The sequence below is a fragment of the Bubalus kerabau genome, chromosome 4 (assembly GCF_029407905.1).
Source record: "Bubalus kerabau isolate K-KA32 ecotype Philippines breed swamp buffalo chromosome 4, PCC_UOA_SB_1v2, whole genome shotgun sequence".
Lineage (NCBI taxonomy): Eukaryota > Metazoa > Chordata > Mammalia > Artiodactyla > Bovidae > Bubalus > Bubalus kerabau.
In genome coordinates this window covers 100,495,383-100,510,182 of record NC_073627.1, presented here as the reverse complement: position 1 = coordinate 100,510,182, position 14,800 = coordinate 100,495,383, and the positions used below count along the sequence as shown (strand labels likewise).

At 35.7% G+C, this 14,800-nt stretch overlaps 1 long non-coding RNA gene across 3 annotated transcripts in view; it reads right to left on the bottom strand.

Annotated features, from left to right (window-relative positions):
- LOC129650016 (uncharacterized) overlaps positions 1-14,800 on the bottom strand; it is a 421,016-nt gene that overhangs the window by 172,578 nt on the left and 233,638 nt on the right. For all 3 annotated transcript variants that reach the window (XR_008713533.1, XR_008713531.1, XR_008713532.1), the window contains exon 4: positions 11,803-11,841. This is a non-coding gene — a long non-coding RNA (uncharacterized LOC129650016). The remainder of the gene's footprint in view (positions 1-11,802; positions 11,842-14,800) is intronic.

Genomic DNA, 14,800 nt, shown 5'->3' with positions numbered 1-14,800 from the left:
AACAAAAAGATCTACAGTAAAGATAAAACACCATTATGCTGTCAGGATGTTCACACTCAACTCCGCATGAGCTTTGGTGAGAATTTAAGATGGCATCCTGTAACTATTTACCAAAGACAGAGACTTCTATTCAAAATAGATCATCAGATTTGAAAATAATTTTGGTAATAATTACATGTAGACTCTTTTATCTTATTTTTTTAATTTAAATTTATTTATTTTAATTGGAGGCTAATTACTTTACAATATTGTATTGGTTTTGCCATACATCAACATGAATCCGCCACGGGTGTACACGTGTTCCCCAACCTGCACCCTCTTCCACCTCCCTCCCTGTACCATCCCTCTGGGTCATCCCAGTGCACCAGCCCTGAGCATCCTGTATCCTGCATCAAACCTGGACTGGCGATTCGTTTCTTATATGATACTATACATGTTTCAATGCCATTCTCCCAAATCATCCCATGCTCGCCCTCTCCCACAGAGTCCAAAAGACTGTTCTATACATCTGTGTCTCTTTTGCTGTCTCGCATACAGGGTTATCGTTACCATCTTTCTAAATTCCATATATATGCATTAGTATACTGTATTGGTGTTTTTCTTTCTGGCTTACTTCACTCTGTATAATAGGCTCCAGTTTCATCCACCTCATTAGAACTGATTCAAATGTATTCTCATTTTATAGAGGAGAAAACTGAGACCTAGAGATTGTAATTTGTTTGTCAGAAGTCACAGGAAAGTCAATAGTAGAGCTGGCCTACAATTCATGCTCAAGGAAAATGAAGGTACTCCTGAAGCACAATATCATTTTGATACCTATATTTTTTCAAGCCAAGAATAAGTCACCTGGTGTTTTAAGTTCTTATTTACTTAAGGATATAAGAGCAAAAGGAGAAAGCAATGGCACCCCACTCCAGTATTCTCGCCTGGAAAATCCCATGGACGGAGGAGCCTGGTAGGCTGCAGTCCATGGGGTTGCTTAGAGTCGGACACAACTGAGCGATTTCACTTTCACTTTTCACTTTCATGCACTGAAGAAGGAAATGGCAACCCACTCCAGTGTTCTTGGCTGGAGAATCCCAGGGACTGGGGAGCCTAGTGGGCAGCACAGGCACACGTCTGTGGGGTCACACAGAGTTGGAAATGACTGAAGTGACTTAACATAGCATAGCATGAGGGCAAAAATCTTAAATCAAGACAAACAGAAAATCTAGGCAGTATACTAAGCATAGAGAATGACTATGCATTGTTTCAAACTAGGTAATTGGAGAAACTTCAAAAAATTAGTGTTGTCTCCATATGAATTTTATTCCCATACAAATGACTCCCTATTGGGAAATCTGGCTTCAATTGCTACATTAAAACAGTGGGGAGAAGTTGCAACAAATGATTATAAAATACTATCCAATAATTTATTTAAGATTTTCCTTACTAAATTTTAAAGTCATAAAGTATATGCTAAAGCACTGCTACATGGTCAGAATAAACACTGTAAAATAATAATAGCATAAAATAAATCCTCTAAAATAATGCTCATAATGTGACAAATGGAGATTAGAGAATTAAGGTCTACCTTATTTTTAATCAAGAAAAAACAGTCTTATTTTTTAATAGGAATTAATCAGAACAGATTTTAACCTTGATATTCTAGACTTGACAAGCACAAAGGAAAATGCTGTGGTTTGATAAAAGGCAATGATGCTACTAAGAAAAATGTAAAAGTACAACTTTCCTAATGTATTTTTTAGTCTGACTTAGGATTCTAGAATGATGATCTCATGTGTTTCCATTCAACACAACAGAGTTTTTTAAAGAGATGGACATGAGTGTGTCCATGTGTTCTTGGACAGTGTCATGAGTGTCATGAGTTCTTATGGAACCCTCAGTTATCTGCTGCTCAGATCATTTCTGTGTTCATTTGAAGGGTGCAACAATCAAATTATTATTAAGAATTATGGTAGAAACTATTTTAGTGCACTGGAATGTAGAATGAAAAGTCATTTTAAAAAACACAGAAAACAAAATAAAATTTTAAGTTGTGAATACTAAATAAAACTTATGGATGTATAATTTTTAAAGTATTTTGCTTATTTCTGAAGTAAGGTGTACATGAGTGTTAATGAGGGAGGCTTGCCACTATAATCACCCCCTTATGTTTTAATGTAGTTCTTTTACCCAGGTTTCTTGATTTCCTTTTCAGGATAGAAAGTATTTGCAAATATTCAGATACAGATAGGTAGAAGAAAATGTCCACATCTTCTTTTTCTTTTTTTCAAAAAAGAAGAAATATTTGAGAAGTTTTTCTGTGACAAATACTTTTGTGAATATTAATGACAAATTGCAGAACTTCTGGAAATTGAACTGAATGTTTTAATATAAAATAATTATTATTTAAAAATAGCAATAAAAAAACAAAATTATTTATATATGGATACATATATAAAAATAACTGGAAGTTTTTTTCAAAGTCTTTTCTAGCAAGAGACAATTTTAGAGAAGCAGGGATCCCTATGGTAACAGTGCAATTACTGTGGACATGAACCAAGCCTTCATGTGTCTTCAATTTTTAGGAACCAGCATAAACTCTGGTTAAAAAGGGAATCTCAAAAACTAAAATAGAGGCCGTGGTGGGTAGCCATCAGCAGAATAGTATAAAATCCTCTGTATTTAATCCTATTAGCATAGCCCCTGTCCGTTAAAGCCCACCTTGCCACTTACCATTTCTCAGTACCTACAACAAGATGCTCTGATTCTCTTTAAGCATGTGTTTTTTTTACCTAAAACTTAACAAGTCAAGTAAGTTGTATTTCATCCTCAGCTAACTCTATAGTTGCTACATGACTCAACACTAGATTGGTTGGTTTCTGTCTCTGCTCTTGCCCGATTGTCCACATATTGTGGAGAACTGTCTTTCTTCAACCTCATCATATTACTTTTCCATGTTTTTTGTTCATGGGCAACATTTTAAGGCATTTATTTTTTTTCTGATACTAGAGTTTGTATTATAGGAGTGGTTTTCAGACTGGGTCAAAGTAGAAATGATTGTTCAAGTGTCTCTTTCAGAAACAAAAGGAGAGGGATGAGTAGGGGAGGATATCAGCTCCCATTTGTAGAGTCTCCCTGATATCACTTGATATTTGTTGGAGAACCTCAGACAGAGGAAGAAACATACAACAAACAGAACAATAAACAGGCAATTTTAAAAATTAATAAGAAAAACAATCAGGATAGTGTTCCTATTTTTTAATGAGCACCTGGAGAAGTACTGCTTGACTTAGGACAGCAGGCAAGAAATCAAACAAGGAATGCCATGCTTAATAAATTACAAAACATTCTTACTATATGTTAGTACTAAGAGAATGTCAGTAGATTTACCAGAATCCATATTTAAATAATTTTCATAAAAGCATTTATTAATATATGTCAGATGAGAGTGGCTTAAATAAAAATATAGATAATACACTTTTCCACTAAACGGACACTTCACCATGTAGTCCAGTTACTGAAAATTGTAGAACCGAATTCAGTGTTGTTATTAGCAAATATGCAAGTCTTATGCCATGCTGGGAAGCAAATTACTAATATGACAATTTTTGTTCAATTCTAAGGATGTATGTTTAACAACTGTAACCAAGAAATTAAAAGACGCTTGCTCCTTGGAAGAAAAGCTATGACCAACCTAGATGGCATATTAAAAATCAGAGACATTACTTTGCCAAAAAAGGTCTGCCTAGTTAAAGCTATGTTTTTACCTGTAGTCGTGTATGGATGTGAGAGTTGGACTATAAAGAAAGCTGAGTGCTGAAGAATTGATGCTTTTGAACTGTGGTGTTGGAGAAGACTCTTGAGAGTCCCTCAAACTGCAGGGAGATCCATCTAGTCCATCCTAAAGGAAATGAGTCCTGGATATTCATTGGAAGGACTGATGTTGAAGCTGAAACTCCAGGATTTTGGCCACCTGATGCGAAGAACTGACTCATTGGAAAAGCCCCTGATGCTGGGAAAGGTCGAAGGTGGGAGGAGAAGGGGACGACAGAAGATGAGATGGTTGGATGGCATCACTGATTCAATGGACATAAGTTTGAGCAAACTCTGGGAGTTGGTGATGGACAGGGAAGCCTGGTGTACTGCAGTCCATGGGGTCACATAGAGTCGTACACGACTGAGCAACTGAACTGAACTGAACTGAACTGATGTTTAATAACTAGCCATCTTCCCAAAATGGAATGTACTGCCTTGAAAAGCTTTTCTGAACTCTGATCCTGAAGGTGAAATTAGGTGAGAGGAATAAGCAGATACAAAAATTAATGGAAGTTGAAATTATGTACCACTCAAGTCAACCTGAATTCCAGATGTGATAACTCTGATTCTTAAAAGTTGAATCAACATTGTACTGGTAGATTTTACCCTCCCATGACCATTTTAGAGGCTTTTAATGACTGCCATAATGTTGATTCAACTTTTAAGAATCAGAGTTATCACATCTGGAATTCAGGCTGACTTGAGTGGTACATAATTTCAACTTCCATTAATTTTTTTTTAATTTTATTTTATTTTTAAACTTTACATAATTGTATTAGTTTTGCCAAATATCAAAATGATGTATCTGCTTATTCCTCTCACCTAATTTCACCTTCAGGATCAGAGTTCAGAAAAGCTAGAAGAGTTGACTCATTAGAAAAGACTCTGATGCTGGGAGGGATTGGGGGGAGGAGGAGAAGGGGACAGCAGAGGATGAGATGGCTGGATGGCAACACTGATTCGATGGACGTGAGTCTGAATGAACTCCGGGAGTTGGTGATGGATAGGGAGGCCTGGTATGCTGCGATTCATGAGGTCGCAAAGAGTTGGACATGACTGAGCGACTGAATTGAACTGAACTGAATGACTGCCATGAAATAAAATTAGGCACAATTTGTTGCCTAATTTACCCTTCCATGGTAGTGGAATTAAATCATTTCACTTCCAGGTAATTGTATACAACTGTTTTTCATCTCCATTCCTGTTTTTTGGGGCTTTCCCTGGTGGCTCAGACAGTAAAGCGTCTGCCTGCAATGCGGGAGACCCGGGTTTGATTCCTGGGTCAGGAAGATCCCCTGGAGAAGGAAATGGCAATCCACTCCAGCACTCTTGCCTGGAAAATCCCATGGATGGAGGAGCCTGATAGGCTATAGTCCATGGGGTCCCAAAGAGTCGGACACGACTGAGCGACTTCACTTCACTTCACTTTCTGTTTGTTAAGAAAAGAGGCTATGTTTAATTAATTACTGTATAAATGATACTACTTGGCATGGTTGTGGCACTTAAAGTATTACATCTCTTAAAAAGTAAAACCGAGTGAACACATGGAAGCTTCCACCACATAAGGAAGAAAAAACAACACCAACAGACTGACATAGGAGAGGGTGTTGTTTCATATCAATTCAAAGAGTAAAAAGTTGAACAAAGATGATGCTGAAAACCCTAACAAAAGAAACTCATCTAAGACAAGGAGACTCTTAAGAAAAATGAAATGATTATTTTTATGGTCCTTAATATGAATCTTATTCTGTATCAGGTAAGATTGAAGAACTAAAAGGATTATTACAAGAATGTTATTCATTTTCAATTGGAAAGTATACTATTTTAAATTTAGATACTTGTCTTGTATCTTTTCCCTTCTTAATATTGTTTGGATCTAAAGATACTTGGGAAATGAATAATAGTTGATGTGTAGCTTTCCCAAGGCTTTTGTTTTGGGGGCCTATGTTACTACTATGCCAAGCAAATAAGTCGCACCTCAGATTAGCTGGTGACAGAAGAAAACTATTTTTAAATAAAAAATAATATTGCCAAAATATGCCTTTGGTAATGAGACTCCAGATTTTGAATTACATAAATACTATGATGCTCATTTTCACAATAACCATTTGATTGATTTTGAGCAGACTTTAGGCTGCTGTAACAAACCAAGAACATAAAAACAAATAAAACACAGCAACTCAGTGGCTTAAGACAAATAATTTGCTTCTTGATCTTTAAACTGGCTCTGGACCTTGCCATAGCAGCTCTCTTCCATGAGGTGACTCAGGGATCCAGGATTATATACTACTGTGGCTCTGTTATTTCAAACTGATGCCACTTCTGTAGAGGCAGAGAGAGACTGGAAAGTTTATAGTGTTTTCACCCCATCTGCCCCAAAGTGGTACACTTTTTTAGCTTTCCTTGGCTTAGAAATAATCACATAGCCACATCTAACTGTAATGTAAAGTAGAGGAAAAACAGCATCTCTCTATTACTCAAGAATGAAAGGAAACCCTAATATCAATGGATACTAACAAAGTCTCTCACACTGTCCAACAATCTGCTATCTCAGCAAGGTAAACAGAAACAATGAAAAGCCTAAAACAAATGTTGAGAAATTTAGTCAATACCAATTTTAAATACAAAGAAATTAAAGCACCAGAATTACACAGAACACACAAAAAGACAGTATGTGAATTCAGTCACAACATTTTTAAATTACCTCAACTCTATTAGATTGTTTACACAAATAAGTTACTCAATAAGATATGAGAGAATAAGTAAATGAATTGATGATAGTATGATTCCTCTCTTTGGTCTCTAAACATGTATTTTACATTCACATTATAGAAAACTAACATTGAAAATAATTTTAATAAACTGTATATGGCTTTAAAATTTACAAAATATTTCTTTAAAATTTTTCATTGAAGTATAGTTGATATACAAAAGCATTCTGATTAAAAAATGGATAAAAGGGATTTTCCTAGTGGTCCAGTGGTTAAGAATATGCCTAAAAATGCAGCAGACACTGATTCGATCCCTGGCCCAAGAGCTAAAATCCCATATGCCGTGGGGCAACTAAATCCACATGCCACACTACTGAGCCTATACACTGTAGAGCCTGTGAGTCACAACTACTGAAATTTGCATGGTCTAGAGCCCATTCTCTGCAACTAGAGAAGCCACTCCAAGTAAAGAGTAGCCTCCACTTGCCACAGCAAGTGACTGTAGCCATGAAATTAAAAGATGCTTGCTCCTTGGAAGAAAAGCCAGCACAGTGTCCATCAACAGGTGAATGATAGAGAATCTTAAGTATATACTGACAATTAAATATTACTCAGCCATAAAAGCAATGAACTTTTGTCATCTGAAGCAATGTTGATGGACTTGAAGGTATTGTGCTGAGTGAAATAAATCAGAGAAAGACAAATATTATATGATACCAATTATATCATATTTTTTGACTCTCAAAATCCATATTTTTGACTCTCAAAATCCATATTTGGACTCTCAAAATACATAGTGAACTAATGAATATAACAAGGAAAGAAGCAGATTTATGGAAACAGTCACCACTAGAGAAGGGGGAGAGGCAGATAGGGGTAGGAGACTAAGAGGTACAAACTCTTAAATATAAAATAAGCTACAAGGATATGTTGTACAATATAGGGGATAGAGCCAATGTTTTATGATAACTACAAGTGGAGTAAAACAAGATATTTATATATGTATATGTGTTTCCTAACGCAAAACTGTGAGGTAGGTATATGTGTATGCCTTGTTTCTTTCAGTTTTTATACACAACATAAGACCTTTAGAAAACACATAATATTTTAACACCAAATATATAATTCTTGATGAGAGAATACTGTACAACGTATAGGTATTTTGGTATATGTCCAAGAAATATTTTTAATCCCTCTATATCAGAGACAGTACTCAATTCTTAGAAAACACAATACTCAGTTGAACATTTTATATTATTATTATAAAGAAAGTCCATGACTAATACTAAGCACATGAATGTAATCTGCAGGTTTTCAATAATACTATTTTAAAAAATCAGGATGGCCAAACTAAAAAATTGCAGTAGTAAACTGAGAACACAAATGAGAGAATGAAACACGCATTAATCACCATAGTCTAACTAAAGGGCTATGTGGGCTTCCAGTATGTAAATTATGTTTTGGTTAATAATGACCTGAATATGAATATTTATATATATATTAGGTAGATATGATATACAAGATAGATATATGTGATATAAAATGTATATGAAACACACAATTTGGGTGTAGACTATGACAAGCCACCCACCTTGGATTTAAAGTAAGTAGGCTTTTCATCCTCCTAAGACATCACCAACTCAATGGACATGAGTATAAGCAAGCTCCAGGAGTTGGTGATGGACAGGGAGGTCAGGCAAACCAGTCCATGGGGTCGCCAAGAGTCAGACATGACTGAGCAACTGAACTGAACTGAAATAACTATATAGTACAAAAGGCTAAATCTCATTTTAACTACTTTGGTATCACTTTCCTTAAATGCTGCAACCAGAGTTGTTATTAAACATGTAGAAATGGATATTACCGAGAGCATACTGGGGTAAATCTTTTTTGAGAATACATCTCAGTGAAGTCTTTGGAATCCTAGAAATAGACTGAAATCTCAGCATCATAGTTAAGTGATTGTAGATGAACTAACCAAGCTCTCTGACCCTTTGTCTTCTCAGCTATAAAATGGAGATCAAAATGCATGCCTCAGAGTATGATCGGAAGGTAGAAGTGAGGGTACATACATTAAAAAAGAGCACCTGACAAAGCACCTGATACACAATGAATCCTTACATAATTATGAATGTGTTATTATTTTGACCTCTTAAAAGGTCCAAACTCCAGGTGCAGAAACTAAAATTTATGAATTGGAACAGATTGCTGCAATTGCACACACAGATACAAAATTCAGTGAATCATAAACCTTAAACACATTATTTTATGTAAGTGAAAAAATGTTGCAATAAGGCTTTCTGTAAATATTTTCAACTACAATGTGGGCAATGTTAGCTCTTCATATGGAAGAAAACTTTTATTACTGGCATTTAGTTCCAGAGCAAATATTATTTTTTTAGCTTGAGAGTTATACAATCATTGAATAGAATACATTTTGATCTATTTAATTTGTAACAGTTTGCATGTTATAATTTACATTTCAATACTATTCCAGTTTGAATTTTGATTTTACTTTCTTTTCTCTGAATTACACTCCAAAAACAATTTTGTAGACTATATCAGTATTAGCTGAAACAAATTATGAATTATATCTTAAACATCCTCCATGTTCAGGTCATTTTTTTCTATTAAAACTCATAGAAGCAAACAATATAGAAATTAAATATTAGGTTTGAGCTTTTAGTAGAGTGAGTACAGGTGAGATCCTAAATAAGTTAATTAAAAATATTTCTTGGTGAACTGCTAAAAACAGAGCAATATTTAAAGGAGGCTGTGGTAAATAGCCTAAGAGGCTATTGCTACCTAATTTAACAAGCCTGCAAAAATGCTAAGTAGGAAATATACACACAGTAGAGCACATAATAGCAAAAGTTAAAGTGCTAACCTTTGTGATCCTGAAAATAAAGAGTTCAGAGAGGGCACAATCAAACCACAATATTTAAAGCAATGAAGAATTCCAGGAGAAAATGGGAGTTGGAGTTGAACTTGGCCTTGAGGGATGAATAGAATATGGGTGTACAGGCAGTTTGTTCACAGAAGCTGAAATAGTGATAATGAGGGCTGTGCAAGGAAACAATATAGCTTTGAGTTTTCTTGGTAGGTTTTCAAGGAAGACTGCTTTTGAGTTAGTGTGGCTGAACTCAATTACTACATACATAACTGTTTAGGGGTAAATATCCTTATAGGCGATATGGCAGGATATAGGAGTATGAAGATAAGTGCTGATTTGATGAACCATCTGTTTATGAGATGGATTAGAAATGAGATAAATTAGAAGACAGACCCAAAAGATAAGTGTGATGATGAAAACCGCAAGAGCACACTGTCAACTTAAATGAAGAAAGGCTGGTAGAATTCAGAGAAGGATAACGTCCAGATCCCACAAATACAACCAAGAGAAGGTTTAGGATAGAGAAAATATCCAGGAACCATTGGTGTTATGATTCTGTATCCCAGTTTTCATCACAATAAATCAAATACTTAAGCAAAGTTTTCTACAGTATTTGTAGAAAGTGCTGAAGGAATTGAATGTTAACCCTAATCCTCATCCTGCTGCCAAGTCGCTTCAGTCATGTCCGACTCTGTGTAACCCCATAGACGGCAGCCCACCAGGCTCCCCTGTCCCTGGGATTCTCCAGGCAAGAACACTGGAGTGGGTTGCCATTTCCTTCTCCAATGCAGGACAGTGAAAAGTGAAAGTGAAGTCGCTCAGTGGTGTCGGACTCCTAGCGACCCCATGGACTGCAGCCTACCAGGCTCCTCTGTCCATGGGATTTTCCAGGCAAGAGTACTGGAGTGGGGTGCCATTGCCTTCTCCGAATCCTCATCCTAGGATAGATAAATAGTGTCAGCTTTGTTATCATTTGAAAGATGGTATAGACTGGATACAGCCTGAAGTTGCACAGAATAGTCATGCTAGAATGACCAGAATACCACAGGTTTGGAAATCCTTGGAAGTGTTTGTGAGCAACAGGTAACGAACAATAACAAAGACACGTGGAACTCTCACCACCCTCCCATGTATCCCAGCAATATCTGCTGCTGCTAAGTCGCTTCAGTCGTGTCCGACTCTGTGCGACCCCATAGACGGCAGCCCACCAGTCTCCCCCGTCCCTGGGATTCTCCAGGCAAGAACACTGGAGTGGGTTGCCATTTCCTTCTCCAGTGCATGAAAGTGAAAGGTGAAAGTGAAGTCGCTCAGTCGTGTCCGACTCTTCGTGACACCATGGACTGCAGCCTACCAGGCTCCTCCATCCATGGGATTTTCCAGGCAAGAGTACTGGAGTGGGGTGCCATTGCCTTCTCCACAGCAATATCTAGTTAATAGTAAAGAGTGATATTTAAGACTGTACTCCTGCAAGGTATCTAGTTAGAATTTTATATTACTGTTGGCTGAGTATTATAGAAAGGGTGACTCTAGTAATCAGGAAAAGTTGTAGACTCTCAGACCACAAAAATAAAAATCCAAGCCAGAGTATTATTGAGAAAAAAATAAATAAGATTTAAAAAATGAGATTAACTATGTTTTACAGTCTTGCAAAGATTCAGAACATTGTAGGATCCCAATAGATGAATTTGAATGTGAGGAATGTTTCTATAGTATACAGAGGGGAAAAGGAGACTGGATGGGGTGTAAGATGAATATAAACCTGAAGTTTGGAAAAATATAACTTATAGAAAAACTTCTACCTCAACTAATCTCTTTTTAATTAAACAATCTATCTCTCCATGTATGTACCAGGCAGATACTAGAGAAATTTCAAAAGTTTTAATGTTGAAAAGTGCAGTACTTTCAGTGTATTTCTAGTTCTATATTACATAAAGTATAATATCAACACTGTAGCAATAAAAACCTTTTTAAAAATTCAGCTATCATACTCAGGTTTCTGTGGTTTTTATTTTGTTGTTGATCTCTTTTAAAAGAAAAACATTTCTAGTTGATACTCTCTGCATTTTAACTGAACAACCTTTTATCCTATCTGAGACTCTTCCAGTGGTGATTTTTGTTTCCTTGAGAAACAAATGCTACCTCTCCTTGGAATATTCTCCTAACCCATAAAGTTGAATTTTCAAGAAGTATCTGGACTTAACAGATGATCCCATATGAGTTAAGATGGAAATGACCTTCTCCTAACAGCCCTAAGGAGATTCAATCTTAGGTGATGGAAATGAGGAGAGAATTAAGAAAAATGATTAAGCTTGAGAAATAAAGATAACCTCCAAAAATTTGTGGCTAAAGAAATGAAAATATTGACAGTACTATTAAAAAAAAAAAAAAGTGTCTTACCAGAATTCTGAAGTCACCAGATGATCCAAGAGTCCAAGCCTAATTAGAAAAAAAAGAGAAAAAAAGTTACTTTTCTGTTTTTAAAATAGATACACAATATTTTTTATAATTCTATAATGTTATTGCATTTATAAAGTTGTAAATTGATGAAAATAGATTAGGAAACCATTTTTTCTAGGCTTTCACTTAAATTGAAGTATTTACTTAATCTCATATTGTGCCATACAAAGACAAAATATATAGTCTAGATCTTGAAAATACATCTCCAACTATTCAGGTGACCATAATTATTCAGCATAATTCTTTAAAATCTCAAAAAGGTAGACTATTACTAAATAAACTTGAAATCTCATGATATTTATTACATGCATTTATTTTTCTTATGGGAGAGGTGATCTAAAGCTTCATTTTAAAAAGTATTTTCTCATTTTTCTGCCTTTGTTGATTATCAGACAGTAATTAGTTTTGACTTTGATTCATCTTTGAAAATTAAATCCATGGGATATTATAATGACAAAAATAAAAAAAGGTTTTAATTTCACATTATATCAAAATGCAGCCTCTATGTTTTTAAGGTATTTGAAGTTCAAATGAAAGGCAGTATCTGAACAGCGCAAATCCCTGAGAAGACCTAGCACCTGCTGTGGGATGCAAAGGTTTTAAAAATGTTGTCTTGTGTAAAGGCAACGGCAAACACTTTGAAGCCTTTGGTAAATATGACTGCCCGCCTCTTTGTTTGAGCAGAAATATTGAACTTCTAACCACTATTACTGTAAAATAAAGGAGATTATTTTTTAAACATATGATCATCTTTTCCTTTTGTCTTAGGAATTAAGTTGGAAATTATATATCATACAAGTATTGAAAAAAGACTATCTTTATGTAAAAGAGAATGAAAAATAACAATAAACATGACAATTTAACACTGTGTATACAGTTTTCTGTGTCAATAAATATGTGTTCGCATCTTCTGTCATAACATTTAAATTAGGTTATCTGGTCAGAATTAAGTACATAATGCTGGACCACTAATTGGTAACAAACTGGCCAGAATGAATCTATTAAAATTCCTTCTCTAGGGCTTAGACTCATTTGAGACCAGTGGTTCACTTGAGAGGAGCAAGCAGTGGATTTTGTTGAACTGTGATAAAGCTTTTTGGAATCTCTAGCGTGGCTTCAAAGGTACAAAATCTGTCCTTGGATTTTAGTTCTTCTCATGAGAGGCATAGAAAATACTTGGTATATTTTCTTTTCTTTTCACAAATATAAGTTACTGATTTATAGGTTCAGTTCAGTTGAGTTGCTCAGTCATGTCCAACTCTTTGCAACTCCATAGACTGCAGAACACCAGGCTTCCCTGTCCATCAGCAACTTACAGAGCTTGCTCAAACTCACATCAATTGAATTGGTGATGCTATCCAACCATCTCACCCTCTGTTGCCCTCTTCTCCTGCCTTCAATCTCTTCCAGCATCAGGGTCTTATTTTCTAATGAATCAGTTCTTCGCATCAGGTGCCAATGTACTGGAGCTTCAGCTTCAGCATCAGTCCTTCTGATGAATATTCAGGACTGAGTTCCTTTAGGATTGACTGGTTTGATTTCCTTGCAGTCCAAGGGACTCTGAAGAGTCTTCTCTAATACCACAGTTCAAAAGCATCAGTTCTTTGGTGCCTAGATTTCTTTTGGAAAAGGAAGTGGCAACCCACTCCAGTATTCTTGCCTGGAGAATTCCATGGGCAATGGAGCCTGGCTAGCTACAGTTCATGGAGTCACAAAGACTCAGATACAACTGAGTGACTATCACTCACTCAGCTTTCTTTATGGTCCAACTCTCATATCCATACACGACTACTGGAAAAACCATAGCTTTGACTATATGGACCTTTGATGGCAAAATAATGTCTCTACTTTTTAATATGTTGTTCTAGTTTGTCATAGCTTATAAATCATGCAAGAAACTTGCAGAAGTGTAAATGTATATAGCTCAATAAATTATCACAAAATGAATGCTCATGTAATCAACAATCAGATCAAGAACTAGAATGCAACTAACACATAGAGGCCCACAACATGGTCTGTCACTGTATATGTGTGTATACACACATGTATATATACAGCATGCATACAAGCACTATATATATATATATATATATATATATATGTGTGTGTGTGTGTGTGTGTGTATATATATATATATATATATATATATGACATATACAAAAACAGTATACATACATATGTGAAAGTGTTAGCTGCTAATCATGTCTGACTCTCTGTGACCTCATGGGCTGGAGCCTGCCAGGCTCCTCTGTCAGTGGAATTCTATGCAAGAACACTAGACAGGGTAGCCATTCCCTTCTCCAGGGGATCTTCCCGACTCAGGGAATGAAACTCAGTCTCCCGCATTGCTGGAAGATTCTTTCCTGTCTGAGTCATCATGCTGCTGCTAAGTCGCTTTAGTCGTGTCGTACTCTGTGTGACCCCATAGATGGTAGCCTTGTGGGTTATGCTAAAGCACAGATTCAAATAAAATGCAAACCATTTGAGGCAATACAGAGGCATATGATGTGATTGTGGAAATGCAGCACTAATGTCACAAATTCATCATAATTTTGCATGGCATATTGACAAAGTGTTGTCAGAGAGGGGAAACATTTTGGGCATGTCATTGAATGTATTGTATATTGTAATCACTATATATCTATATCTATATATGTCCGTTTTGTTTTTTGTTCATCCTATAGATTTGCATTAGTTTTGAACTTCATAAAATTGAAATACCACACTGTATTTTTGTCTATATTTAGTTTCTTTTCCTTAACATGTCTGTGATTCATTCATATTGTTTGTAACTATAATTATTTTTGTTACTCTATAGAATTTCATTGGATAAACACTACATCATTTATATTTTCAATCCTCTATTGACAGTATGGATTGTTTCTACTTTCTAGTTATCATGAATAATTCTATTAGAGGCATCCTTTTATACATGTAC